Here is a 15,319-nt window from a genome sequence, read left to right as displayed (position 1 = left end):
ACCACTCTGCAAACAGGAAGTTTATGGCACATCGAAGACAGCCTGTACGGATTGCAAACAATAACGCCACGGCTTGGAATCCAGGAAGTCACAGCTCTTTCAATTCTGAGACGAGTTAAGTGTTGTTTCCTTATGTTTTTGGCATTTGATATTGCAAGGCCACGTATGTATTGATGTTTAATTGTACCTGTTATATTAACGCACCTCCGAGTTATGGGGTGTATGATCGTCGGTCAGGGTAAGTAGTCGCAATTATTCGTTTCACGCCATATTCCGTGTAACTGTACGTGTATTGTCTGTTGTAAAATGAATCGACAAAATTAAATTTGTAACATAATCTCTGCGGGAGGCAAAGAACCCTTTGTAGATGAGTATCTCCTAATCGTTGCATCAGCAGGTGCAGATATTTTTCCTTCTAGTTTACAAGTAATTTTAAGGATCGTTTAGCTTGTAACTTAAATGTGTAGTCGCTTGCGCAGGAAGTTGAGATTTCCAACATCTTTGGCATTCTCGTCTGTAGCTTTATATGTGTAGAGTACCGTTCCCCTCTGATGTGTGTTTGCACGGTAGCTCTGGCAGTGGATGACGCGTTCCTGTTCCCTGGGCCTGGAGCAGAGACGTGTTTGCTTTCTGCTGCGGCGGCACTTCCGCTGTCGCACTTCCGTCCGGCAACCTCTCGCCTCTATGAGCCGCGTCGTGGTGGCTGAAGTTAAGCAAAGTTGATCGCTTGATGCGTGTCACTGCGGAGTGTCGCCGATTAATAGGGAAGGAGTAGTCTGCCTTATTTGGTGATTTCAGTAAGTTCATGAGGTTTAAAGCGTGTTCTGCAAGCCCAAAGTTCCTCCTCGCTATATCTGCTCTTTAACTACTCGTTCAAACCTTGCACCCTTATTGCCACTGCTTGAGTGCATTACGTTTTAAGAACTACTACTTGTCGGTATGAACTGTTGAATCTTTTCGTCGGTCTACAATCATTAGCTAACTCCAATTATTGTGAAACTTGGCCGTTTGTTCCTTGTTGGTCTACAATCATTAGCTAACTCCAATTATTGTGAAACTTGGCCGTTTGTTCCTTGTTGGCTGTGACAGCTGTCTTCTGTAGTTCTCAGTTTACCCTGCATTTTGGGGCGATTGCTCCTTTTTTATTTTTACTTTTTATTAAGTGCCATTGTCAACATTTATGCTGGTGTGTACCAGTTGAGTCACATTTAAGTTGCATGTCCTCACTACTTATCTTGTGTTTCGGACAACTGTATTTTTACTAAGGGTCATTGTTAACGTTTCTGTTGGTGAGTACTACTTGTGAGTTACACTTAAATCACATGTCCTCCTAACTAATCTTGTGTTTTGGGCAACTGTTTTTTTTTTAATTGAAGGTCATTCTTTTTCTCCCGGTGTGCGCCAGTTGGGAGTCACATTTAAATTGCATTTCCTCCGAGTTTATCTTGTATTTTCGTCAATTGTGTATTTATTTAAGGACTTTAATCAATGCTTCTGCTGGTGTGTACCAGTTGCGAGTCACAGCTTTTCCTGTATTTTGGAGGATTCTGTATTTTAACGCTTACGGGATATTTGTTAAGGCTTATACATTGCTAAGGGCTTTCCAACAGCCGCAATCAGTGGTGTGGCTTGTTACCCTTTCTGTATTTTGGATGGGCGTTGTCCACTTGTGTAAAGTGTTACGAATGCTTAGAAATTGTTAGTATATTAAGTGGAAGTCATTGTATTTCATTTTGCCGATAAAACTGTTTTTTGAACCTTCTTGCAGCCACGCCTAGTTGGTGTGACTTCCTTTTTGCATTTGGTCCCTGTACACTGCTGGTTTTAAACCCTGCGCTTAATGGTATCCATTGTTGAAGTTTGTTTTTAATCAATTGAGTCTCTTCAAGTCTTTTAAAGGATTGTGATCGTTGTGGTGCTTTTAACAAGGTCCTCTTTTATTGTAATTATAATACTGTTGTTAAGCAAAAATGTGTATTCCTCAAAACAAAAAATGACGAAATAGATGGGTCCACTATCCATGTTTTTTCCTTGAAGTTATCGCAGCCCTAGTTGTGAGGTATTAAGAGACTTATTACGTGAGCACCTTTGGACAAAAAAGGTCAAGAGCGTAGGAAAAGCACACCCTCGGTACAGAAATAAATGTGTAATCTCTTCATTTGTGGTGTACCAAAACCCAAAGCATTTCTTGTTTCACCAGGTATCGAAAAATTCTGTGTTGAATAACACGATATGTAATGAAGTTCTTCGTAATAACCTTCTGGCAAAATACTCTCCTGTTTGCATGTTATCATTTGCCAAAATGTCATTTTGATATCTCAAAAGTTTTATGAGATATAATGTTGTGGATAATTCATTCTGCCTTTATTGCTGGCGCACGCAATCGCACGTGAGTTTGCTACAGCAGATGAATTTTCTCCAGATTGGGACAGGTAGATAGCTCCTCACAAGTCAAAAGGAAACTCCTATATATTACATAAATTTCATGCGCAGCAGCGTATTTTGTAATATACTCCAAACGTAAAATCATAGTGGCCCCTACTTTTCATTGCAAACGTTTTAATTTATCGCAGTGTCTGAAATACAAATATCAGAATAACTATGAGGATTAGCGAAATGATGGGCGCATCAACATGACTCTGACATCTAAAGCTGTAGGTAAAGCAGAAATGAATCTTTTTTACCCTATGTTTCTGTAAAATCGTTTCAGGTAGACCGCGATCGCAGCGCGTCGCTGATCGGCCGAAAGCGGACAATCAGTGTTGGCCTCTTCTTCCGAAGAACATAACAGCTCGCCCTGTACTTTGGACGAAAACTGCTCACTATACATTGGCCACCGTACCCTGCGCGGCCTCGATCTACACTATGTTTTTCAGCATAGTTTTGTTTTCAGTTATTCACTTGCAGAAATTAGAAATGAGGTATTTACACTACTGGCCATTAAAATTGCTACACCACGAAGATGACGTGCTACAGAAGCCAAATTTAACCGACAGGAAGAAGATGCGGTGATATGCAAATGATTAGCTTTTCAGAGTATTCACACATGGTTGGCGCCGGTGGCGACACCTACAATGTTTTGACATGAGGAAAGTTTCCAACCGATTTAACATACACAAACAGCAGTTGACCGGCGTTGCCTGGTGAAACGTTGTTGTGATGCCTCGTCTAAGGAGGAGAAATGCGTACCATCACGGTTCCGACTTTGATAAAGGTCGGATTGTAGCCTATCGCGATTGTGGTTCATCGTATCGCGACATTGCTGCTCTCTTTGGTCGAGATCCAATGACTGTTAACAGAATATGGAATCAGTGGGTTCAGGAAGGTAATACGGAACGCCGTGCTGGATTCCAACAGCCTCGTATCACTAGCAGTCGAGATGACAGGCATCTTATCCGCATGGCTGTAACGGATCTTGTAGCCACATCTCGAGCCCTGAGTCAACAGATGGGGTCGTTTGCAAGACAACAACCATCTGCACGAACAGTTCGGCGATGTTTGCAGCACCGTGGACTATCAACTCGGAGACCATGGCTGCGGCTACCCTTGACGCTGCATCACAGACAGGAGCGCCTGCGATGGTGTACTGAGCGACAAACCTGGGTGCACGAATGGCAAAACGTCATTTTTTCAGATGAATCCAGGTTCTGTTTACAGCATCATGATGGTCGTATCCATGTTTGGCAACAGCGCGGTGAACGCACATTGGAAGCGTGCATTCGTCATCGCCATACTGGCGAATCACCCGACGTGATGGTAAGGGGTGCCATTGGTTACACGTCTCGGTCACCTCTTGTTTGCATTGACGGCACTTTGAACAGCGGACGTTACATTTCAGATGTGTTACGACCCGTGGCTCTACCCTTCATTTGATCCCTGCGAAACCCTACATTCCAGCAGGATAATGCACGACCGCATGTTGCAGGTCCTGTACGGGCCTTTCTAGATACAGAAAATATTCGACTGCTGCCCTGACCAGTACATTCTCCAGATCTCTCACCAATTGAAAACGTCTGGTCAATGGTGGCCGAGCAACTAGCTCTTCACAATACGCCAGTTACTACTCTTGATAAACTGTGGTATCGTGTTGAAGCTGCATGGGCAGCTGTACCTGTACACGCCATCCGAGCTGTGTTTGACTCAATGCCCAGGCGTATCAAGGCCGTTATTACGGCGAGAGGTGGTTGTTCTGGGTACTGATCTCTCAGGATCTATGCACCCAAATTGCGTGAAAATGTAATCACATGTCAGTTGTTGTATAATATATTTGTCCAATGAATACCCGTTTATCATCTGCATTTCTTCTTGGTTTTGGCAATTATAATGACCAGTAGTGTTTGTATTTACGTATTCCACCTTAAACAATGAAAAAGAGCTTAGATATAAACACATTTATCTGTTTTTCACGAAGTGTCATACATGATATATCATTAGGGATACAATATGTCGACATTATTATGCCTTATTGGCTTGATAATGTGATCACAAAATTTCTGTGGCACACTGACAAGCAACAAAAATGTGTTTAATGTCGCATACCTGAGCCTGCCGTGACACCTTGAGTCACTGACTGCATGAGAAGATAATTGCAAGGAAGTCCTTTTGAACCACTGGAAGAAACTAATACTCTAACTGATGAAGTCTCACTGACAGTTTCAAGCAATGAATTTTACTTGTTATTTGCCAAGCTATATCACTGTTTGTTGGAGATTTAAACGTTGTCTGAGAGAACAAGCAGAGTGTACTAGTATAAATGTTTATACGGTATATGTAGTTAGTACACATTGTGTCACCGAATTGAATGGAAATACTCTTAACAGTAACTTTTATAGGGGTTGAGATGTATGGCTTTGGCAGTTAAAGGGCTCTGCTACTGGCATGTTATCAATTCTATATGGTATACTTTTACTAATTTCGCAAAACGAACGGTGAATTCGCGTAGATCTTAAGCATGCGAACGTACCGCAGGGGATTTATTAGCAACTGATTTGCTGATATAAAAAGCAGATATGTATTTTTGTGTAATTACTGGGCCTGTGATAACCACATGGAACAAGTACACCACTGGCCATTAAAATTGCTACACCACGAAGATGACGTGTTACAGACGCGAAATTTAACTGACAGGTATAAGATGCTGTGATATGCGAATGATTAGCTTTTCAGAGCATTCTCATAAGGTTGGCGCCGGTGGTGACACCTACACCGTGCTGACATGAGCAAAGTTTCCAACCGATTTCTCATACACAAACAGCAGTTGACCGGCGTTGTCTGGTGAAACGTTGTTGTGATGCCTCGTGTTAGGAGGAGGAATGCGTACCATTACGGTTCCGACTTTGATAAAGGTCGGATTGTACAATATCGCGATTGCGGTTTATCGTATCGCGACATTGCTGCTCGCGTTGGTCGAGATCCAATGACTGTTAGCAGCATATGGAATCGGAGGGTTAAGGAGGGTAAAACGGAAAGCCGTGCTGGATCCCAACGGCCTCGTATCACTAGCAGCCGAGATTACAGGCATCTTATCGGCATGGCTGTAACGGATCGTGAAGCCATGTCTCGATCCCTGAGTCAACGTACGATGGAGGGCGTTGTTCGAGATGGTCTCGGAGGATGGGTCTCTGCGAGAAAACAGGTCCGAAAGCAATGCGACGAGCAGCGCCCGAAGTTGACACCAGACAGGTCCACCACAAACTCGCGACCGTCCTGCGAGGTAGACCGGCCGCGCCACCGCTGGCCGAGCCCGCGTGTTTGCTTCGTCGTCCCCTCAAGCAGGACCTAGCGCCTCGTAGAGAGTCGAGACGACCAACTCGCGGTTAGGTATTTGTGTTTATCACACAAGGGTGTAATAGTGAATATGGTGTATTTGGTTATTTAAGGGTCCATACATATATGGGATATTGAGAGGAGGGCCATTTCAGTTTTTGGAGATAGATTGTCACAAAATTGTGTGTTTAATGTACAGTTGTGATTGGTCTGTGGTTATCCTGTACCGGGTTGGTTTTACTTTTACCGTTATATTCTTGCATCATGTATACATCTTTGACATACAACATTAATGAACATTTTTAGTTGGATCATGTCTGATATTTGGGACACTTTCTTAAAGTCATACCGTGGAGCAGTGTGGTGTTTTAATGATTTGCTTAATAGAAGCGCAAGCTGCCTTTTAGACGTCCGTTGTTTTTAAATATGATGACAGTCGTGTGTTTTGTGAGTGTGTTTCAGATTTATCCTGTTTTTAAGTTTTGTACGCTCCTACAATTCTGGACTAGAGGAAGAAATGGAAGTATTGGCTTATGTGCTTTGTTAGTACTTATTAGAATATTACCTTACGGTTACTTCAAATAATACATTATAGTACAATAATTTGATGTGTTCGTTGTTTTATAGTTCTTTAGTTTTCAAATATAGGCATTGTGCTATCATGCTTTGATAAACAGGGCCTGACCATGGCGGTAATGTGCCACCACAACTAATCGTGTGGTACTTTTTCTCATATATATCATCAGCTGAAGTCCGTTGTCCATGCAGTAAGACGGACATCCATGAATATTCGGTAAACACATTTGCGTGAGGTTTTTGATCGATTACATTCAGCAGACTAACACTTATTTTAGAGAAATTCCACTACGCTTCGACTGAAATTCTTTAGCTGAACCTCCTCTGGTGGTAGCTGTGAAACATTTTACAACACCTACATGAGTTGAAGAATAATTACAGTCGTATCTTGGCGTGGTGAAATTGAAAATGGAAGAAAACTTACACAGTTAATGCCAAAATGGCCTGAAAGCCGCGAAGCGGCATCACAAAAATCAAAAGATTTATTAATCCCATGTCCGGTTCTTGATTTTCCCAATTTTCAAAATTATCCTGTGATTCAACAAACTTCAGCTTTGGTTTTTTTCTGAGTCAGGAAATCGGTGGTCATGGGAATCCCATTGCACAAGCATCAAGGCAGCTAAAGTAAGCTGAGAAAAATATTCAACAACTGAGACGGAAATGGTTGCACTCACATTCGGTATATTTCAGATGATATTTTTAAGGTGGATATTTCAAGGCGATTACGGATAAAGCAGTACTTAGATGACTGCTAGTTCTTGACGATCTAACCAGCAGGTTGACAAGGTGGGCTTTGCATCGTCAGGGACTTCGATTATGAAGTAATAAATCGTCTAGGCCAGACACAAGCTAAAGCGGACGGCATGAGAGCGAAATTCGCGCTGTATAATGCGCAGGCGTCGATGTTGACGTGTGTAGACAAGCACAGAGTCGTAATCCAGATTCTCTGCAATTCGCAACGCAGCTGCAGTCCGCCTCGATCAGCTGAGTGATCAGCGCGGCCGAATGCTGTGCAGAGGGGGCCAGGTTCGATTCCCGGCTGTGTCGGAGATTTTCTCCGCTTAGGAACTGGGTGTTGTCTTCATTATTTCATCCCCATCGAGCGCAAGTCGCCGTGGTGGCTTCAACTCAAAAGACTTGTACCAGGCGACCGGTCTACCCGCCGGTAGAGACGGCCGCTGTGGCCGAGCTGTTCTAGGCGATTCAGTCCGGAACCGCGCTGCTGCTACGGTTGCAGGTTCGAATCCTGCCTCGGGCGTGGATGTGTGTGATATACTTAGGTTAGTTAGGTTTAAGTAGTTCTAAGTTCTAGGGGACTAATGACCTCAGATGTTAAGTCCCATAGTGCTCAGAGCCCTTTTACCCGCCGATAGGCCCTAGCCACACGACATTTCATTTAAACGGAGCTGCAGTTCTGCGCGGAAGACGGTCTCCTTTACAGGTAAACATAATGTGGGCTAGGAGTGGTAGTGCCGGCTGAGTTGCGAACTGAAGCACTGGGGCAGGCCCATGACTTTATCGCAGAGTGGCGCAGAAATACTGGTGGACAATGTGCAAGCAGGATACCGAGCGTTACACCAAGAACTGCATCCCATGCGCCCAAAGAGCAAATCTAACCACAGAAATATTCCATTACAACGACTGCCTGACGCTATTAACACTTTTCAAATGATCGAAACTGACGTGTGTGGGCCATTTTTTTTCTTTTTAAATAGAAAATAATCGTGATCTCTGAATGTAATGATGATTTATCACCTTCAAAGTCCAATAATTAATTAGTTTTTTGTTAGTTATTAAAAAATTACATGAGTACTTAATAACAAATTATGCTCAGTGGTTTACCCAACCCTTCCTCTAGGGCCTGACTGTTTGTGTCCATTAAGTAGGTACATGTCCCTGTCGCCTGTTCCATTCTTACTAGCCTTCCCTAGATTTTGACTTATCCTTTATCTTACAAACTGATGCTTCAGATTCGGGAACAGCAGCCGTGTTGCTGCACCAACTGAACGGAGAACGTCGTCTTATTGCTTACACGTCACGCGCTTTTAACGATGACACAGGGAAAGTATTCGGCCTACGAGCTTGAGGCCCTCGCTGTCCAATTCGCGACTGAAAAATCAAGTTTCACTTAGAGCGCGCTCAATTTGGTTTAGAAACAGACAGCCAGGCTCTGCCGTGAGTCCTAGCGTGCTCCCCTAAGACAGGGCGTATTTTGATGTTGGCAGTGCCATTTCTGCATTCAGATTCCCAGTAAAGAATGTAAGGGGCAGCGGGAACGTCGTCGCTGACGCGCTAAGACGTATGTTTGGGTCTGACGACGAGGAGCTTTCATTTCCGCGACTGTACGATCAGGGAGCCTCTGTTTACTTGTGTCGGCTTAGGTACGTGAGCTGCTTCTCAATCTTGGTCAATAACAAGATTCTGACCCCAGATTTTCACGATCTTCAATCTGGGAGGCAAGTGTCGGGCTACCAGCTTAAAAGGGGAATTTTGTTTTTACGTACCAAGGGCGATGATCTGTGGAAAATTTTTTGCCTCGAGATCTCATTCCAGCCGTCTTTATATATTACCATCAGTCGCTGTTAGGTGGGTGCTTAAGCATTTATAAAACCATACGCAAGAGCAAGCAACGTGTGACCTGACCTTCACTCTGTAGACATAAGGAGGATGGTTGGGCGGTAATGAGAACGTAAGTTGGCAAAACCAAGTTCGACCCGTAAGCGCTGATCGCTGCATTCCATCTCTGCCGAACGTCCTATGAAACGTCTTTTCATTGATTATGTCGAGCCGGCCGCGGTGGTCTAGCGGTTCTAGGCGCTCAGTCCGGAACCGCGCGACTGCTACGGTCGCAGGTTCGAATCCTGCCTCGGGCATGGATGTGTGTGATGTCCTTAGCTTAGTTAGGTTTAAGTAGTTCTAAGTTCTAGGGGACTGATGACCACAGATGTTAAGTCCCATAGTGCTCAGAGCCATTTGAACCATTTGATTATGTCGACCCCCTTCCCCGGATTCAGGCGGGTTACCGCTATACTTCCATTGCAGTAGACACCTTCCTGCGTTTTGTGTGGTTAATACCGAGCGCGGGCGAAGTGGTGGGGGGGGGGTGGAGGAGGGTAAAGATCTTAGCAACGTTATCTCGCTTTACGGTCCTCCTGTCACTCTCGTCAGCGATAGCGCCCCGGGCTTCATGTCTCGGCTATTCCGTAGGTTTTATTTTTGGCATGGGATCCATCAAGTAACTACCACACCCTTTCAATATCGACCCTTTTGCGGAGATATTTAACAGGAATCTGAAAGCTGCCCTTACCACTCGGAGGCGAAGTCGAAGTGGGCCCGTTCACTTTCATGGTTGAATTTTGCTTTCAAGACAGTGAGGCACGACGATCTTCAAGCTGTCCGGAGTCCTAAATGTTCACCAATCTTGTAAATTCGCCACTGTCCAATTTGTGGGAAATAGAGGATTAACTGATCAGGCGATTCCCGAGGTTCTTAGGGACAATTGTCGCAGAGCAAGAGTGAACATTGCGAGGTCCTGTCAAAGGGAAGCTTTGCGCTACAACCGTGGGCGACAGCCTGTCAGTTTCAAGGTATGAGACATGGTTGGTGTACGTTCGCAACCGTGGAGTTCTTGACAAATAGGGCAAGTTACAGAGTAAGCTTATGACACGTTTTTTGGTCTGTGGCTCATTCTTGAGGTCCCCATTCCGGTCACAATGCGAGTGTAGGACGAGGCATGCGACCATGTGCAAAGGCTACATCTGGGTCAGGTCAAACCTGCTGATACCAACTGACATATTTTGTTTTCAGTTACTGATCTCCAGCCACGGGAGTTCAATTTATGGGAGGGGGACGCTGAGCCATGCTGCGGGATCGATAGCTCGCGTCCGACAAGTTCAGCACTTTCTTTGCTGGTTCTAGTACGTTGACCTCTCTCTGTGGTAGGAAGGAAGGAGTGGAACGAAGGAGAGAGTGGGGTGAGGCGGACGGTTGTTGGTAGTGGTGTCTGGCGAAACTTCCGTACTTCTCGTGGAGAACCTGACCAGTATTGCTGGAGCACATATATTCCGGTTCGACCGTCACGAGCCGGTGTTTACGGTAAAACACGGTGCGGTTGTTGACGCGGCATGTTTGGCGAGGCTACCCCTGTCCTGGCTGTGCTGCAGAAATCAGTGTTATTCGGTGGAGCCTACGGATCTTGTCCCGGGGTGCCCCAGTCGCTCGGAACACGTTCGTCGTGGGATTTTGCCGGTCACCGCGTCATCCCCATTTTTTATTTTCCCATAGAAGACAAAGCCACCTCGTTTCTCGTTAGGTTTATGGTGAGCGGTGTTTGTAATGTTCGTCAGAAACTTTCATGGTTGTGTGCAGTTTGTTTGCAGAAGCATGGCAATTGCCTTCCACTTGGTTTTCAGCTTCGGTTTTGCTGCGTTCCTACAGTTTGCGTTTAGTCAGTCATTATTTGAAGGAGCCACTTGGCCTTTGCTTAACTCCCTCTTGTATGGAAAATGTTTAGATAATGTTTTTTTTTTAAATTTTGGTGGTATATTTGAAATAAAACTTCAAACCTTTTTTTTTTCATTTAGATATTATGGCCTTGCAGAAGTTTGAGGTTTAGATAGCATCTTGCCACATTGTTGAACTTACGAAAGGGGATCACCTATAGTCAGTGTCGGTGACTTGTTTTCTGCAGCCAGAAGTATATGTCCCTCCTTAATTGTTTAGCAGAATAATTAGAAAATTTTATATGACACCAAAATACTTGTTTTACATTTAAAATATAATGAACCTTTGACTGTGGTTACTCCCATGTTTAGACCAGCTCTAAGTCAAATCTTTCAGAGCTGGACCAAAAGCTTTAGTTTTCTTTTACTATTTCGCTTTCTTGGTGAGTACTATACACGTTGTAGCGATCAACTCACTGTCGTTTGGCTTGTCGTCGCCAGGGACTGTGCCCCGAGGTTTACGCCTGGGGCATAATGTGCCGTTAAAGGGCTTGGGCTCTGATCTGATCTGATGTCGAGCTGGTCATCAGTAAATCATTAATATTCGATGTGTTTGTCCTTTTGTAATCTTTTTAAAATTATGAAGCACATCTGACTTGTTTAACATTTGATATTTGGAGTTTGATAATTTTTCTTAAGGCTGATTAATTTTTTTTTCCTTTTATGTAGGAAAGGTATATGTAATGATCACTTATCAGTTTCGAAGCACAAGTGTTAATTAGTTTCTTCTTGGTTATTAAAATTTTTGAGGAGTTACTTAGTAGCAAATGATGTTCAAATGTATTCTCCAGCCCTTCCAGCAGGGCCTGATTGTTTGTGACCTCTAACTCGGTACTCGCCCTCATGACTTGTTCTAGACATGTGGTCACTGAAGTCAACTTGTAACGTTAGGGAACAGTTTGTTAATGGTGCTTATGTAAGCTGTCATGTGGGTGTCTCGGACTGGAAATGTGTGCTGACATTCAAACATCCACAATTCGCATGTTTGTACACATGTGAATCCATGAGGTACTTAATCTCGTGATCATCAATAGTGATTCGGTGTTACTGTCTGAGCCCTCATCCTTACTGATAGGTTGTTTGTACTACACATTCTTCCAATCTGCCTCAACGAATGGAGATATCTCATCTTCGTGGAACATGTTGGAAATTTGTGGTAAGGTCTCATGGGACCAAACTGCTGAGGTCATCGGTCCTTGAGGTTACACACTACTTAATCTAACTCAAACTAACTTACACTAAGGACAACACACACACCCATGCCCGAGGGAGGACTCGAACCTCCGACGGGGGAGCCGCGCGGACTGTGTCAAGGAGCCTGAGAGACCGCTCGGCTACCCCTCGCGGCACATGGAACATGTGTTGCGAGAATTTCTGCAGGATGTGCCTCGGAATGTTAGACACAGCACGTATATCCACGACGATGGCGTGTCAGTCCATTTCAGCATTGCTGTAAGGACTCATCGGAGAGCCAGCTTCGGAAATCGATGGATCGATCGAGATCATTCATGAACATATTATCATTCTATTCATACTCATGCAACTATACTTACAAACAAGGTGTTGTTTTTCTCCTACTGGTTACCAGTTTTTAAGTAGAAATACGTCAGTGGAATAGAACGAGTTGCCCATGGGAAATGATTTAAAATTTGCTTCGCTACATCTCAGAAATCTTATGTTATTGGGAAAATGTTCAAAAACGTTTATCGCTGCATATTGAACTCCTCTCTTAGCCACTGACAGCATAAATCATATTTAGTAAAGGTTAGTTTTCCCTCTAGTGTTGTAGATATGTACATCACTGTTCTTCTCAAACTGTGATCGATTATTTATTACGAGTTTCATTAGCGAAAATTTCTATTTTGACGGTGCAGTTAAAATGCCTAGCTCTCTGAAGAGGTGCCTACATGACGTCCGTGGGTGAACACCATATATTATTCTTACTGCTCGCTTTTAGCAATCAATACTTTCTTTCTAAGTGATCAGTTACCCCAGAAAACTACTCCGTATTACACTATTGAGTGGAAATACGCAAAATATGTCAGGCGATTAAAGCTTTTATTTTAGGTTCTGCAATAATATGAAGAGCAAAAGTATCTGAACTGTCTCAGAAGCTCAGTACTATGCTTCTTCCAGTTCAGGCTTTCATCAATAAGTAAACCCAAATTTTGGAGCATTCTACCCTACATCAATTGTTGGTATGACTGTATTTGTTGTAGGGAACTGAATGTAGTGTAAGTGTGTGTGTGTGTGTGTGTGTGTGTGTGTGTGTGTGTGTGTGTGTGTTTGTTTTCAAAATTTAGGGGGAAACCATTTTCAGACAGCAACTTAATAATTGTTTGGAGAACATCTTTCACTAACTACTGTTCTTTTCTCTCTAATGGGATTTATTATAACACTAGCGTTGTCTGCAAAAGAGTATAAATTTTATTTGTTGAATGTTAAGATGAAAGTCATCCATATATGTAAGCTATAGGAGTGGACCTAAAATTGAACCCTCTGGTCTCCGTTTTTGATTTTATATCAGTCACTAAAATTCTCCACCTTCCTGACATTCTATGAATTACTGAGTACAACCTTTGCATCCTGTTTTGGAAGTGTGATTCAAACCAGGTATGTGTAAAGCCATCAATTTCATAAAATTTGAGTTTTTATAAGAGTGTATCACGATCTACATAATCGAAGGCCCTGGAGAAATCACAAAAAATACCATCAGGTTTACACTAGGGGCGTATGAAGCTACATCTCCTGTGAATGCCGCTGCTCTAATTAGCTTGCTAAACTGCCTTTTGTGTAAATCGTCTCTAGAATCAGAAATTGCCCTCAGGGACAATATGCACCATAAATAAAATATTTGTTTTGAAGTTCTCTGGCTCCTTTATTTACCTGAACGAATAGTTTCGGAACGCCTTGTGTAGGTGAATGTCTGTTAATGAATTGAGATATTACAACAATGAACCGCTAATGGACGTCTGCACGTTCGCTGTGCTGCTATTGATTTTTACGTACAAGTACACGGTTTCTGATAAAAGGACGTCAATTACGCTATGTATATAGTCACCGAGCAATTTCTAAACTAAAAATAACAACTACCGTTTATGACACTAGCTTCATAAATCAGAAGATCACGTATGATGTGTAGACCTGGTTAACAATAGGATGTGACCCTTTTTTTCTGTTTCGCTTAGTTTAGTGAAGAGTGCTATGGTATTTACTTTGGCGCTTTTTATAACTGTACATTTTCGCCCTTTGTGTAATTTGTGCCTTACCCCAGCACTTCTTATTATGTGTTGATTAGCGACGTGCTGGCCCGAACCTTTACAGCAGTACCATAGTAGACTAATAAAATAAAAAAAGCAGTGTTTTCTGTAGACACTTGAGGACACTCGAGTGACCAAAAGCCATGGAAACACTGTGACACGAATCGATTGTCGGCTGCTGAAACCAATGTTTCCAACTTGGTGGCCTGAGAGAAACAAGTTTGTGATGCGGCGATCTGACTCAAGTTAGAACGTTTGTCGTCCCGACGGTTCTGCGGAGGGATGTGAGTCAGTTTGTAAGACACTTATCGTCGTCTTGTACACTTTTGGAAACATTGCCTCTGCGATAATGAAGAGAAACCATAGATACCTTTTACCTTGTGTCACAGCCGAAACTCTGCGACCCATACGTCTTTCTACGATTATCAGCAGAAGTTGTAAATACTGCCTCATTCACTTCGCGGTTGTCTGTAACAGACTGCTCACATACCATATTTACTCGCGTGCTGCTCACAGTATCTAATCAAAACATTCAAGCATCATACTATGCTCATCTCCAAATTGGCCTGCCCTTTCCAGCACTTATGGCCACCCAGTGTAAATGCTCTACTTACTGGAAAACGTTGGGAGACTAATGTTATTCCGCGTTGAAGACCGCCACAGTATGGACGTTGTGATATACAGTGACGCACGCGTTGTCATTTTTCATGAGACACGCTACCAAACGCGGGTGGCACACATCATTCGAATTCTCTTGTCGCACGGCGTCAGACCATGGCTGGGTTACGTAGCGGAGAAGCATATCCCAGAAATCACACTCTCCGTGTGCCTGCGTGATCAATTATTCATGAAGCAGTCTTCAGTTTACAGGTGCGTGAGCTGAGGCCGAGATGAAAAAGCCGATGGGAAAGGGGTGCCCGTCCCTGTCTTTGGGTAGAGAATTACATGTGATTTCGACTTCCATCAGAGTCTGATTGAAATATTTTTTCATTCCTCCGAATACTAACTTATCTCAGAATAAACGAGAAACGGAGAAACGAGGAAATGACTGCCACGACGTTAGATAATTAAGGATGAAAGTTCAGTCCCTCACAAGGTTGGAAAAGTGAAAGATGTGGGAGAAACTGTATACAAAACGTTTCTATCACTCCACTGCTGTCCTAACTTATAATACATACCTACATAATGTATTTCAGATCTACGAAGATATTTATA

The sequence above is a fragment of the Schistocerca nitens genome, chromosome 1 (genome assembly GCF_023898315.1).
Source record: "Schistocerca nitens isolate TAMUIC-IGC-003100 chromosome 1, iqSchNite1.1, whole genome shotgun sequence".
NCBI classification, from domain to species: domain Eukaryota; kingdom Metazoa; phylum Arthropoda; class Insecta; order Orthoptera; family Acrididae; genus Schistocerca; species Schistocerca nitens.
This window is presented reverse-complemented; position numbering follows the sequence as displayed.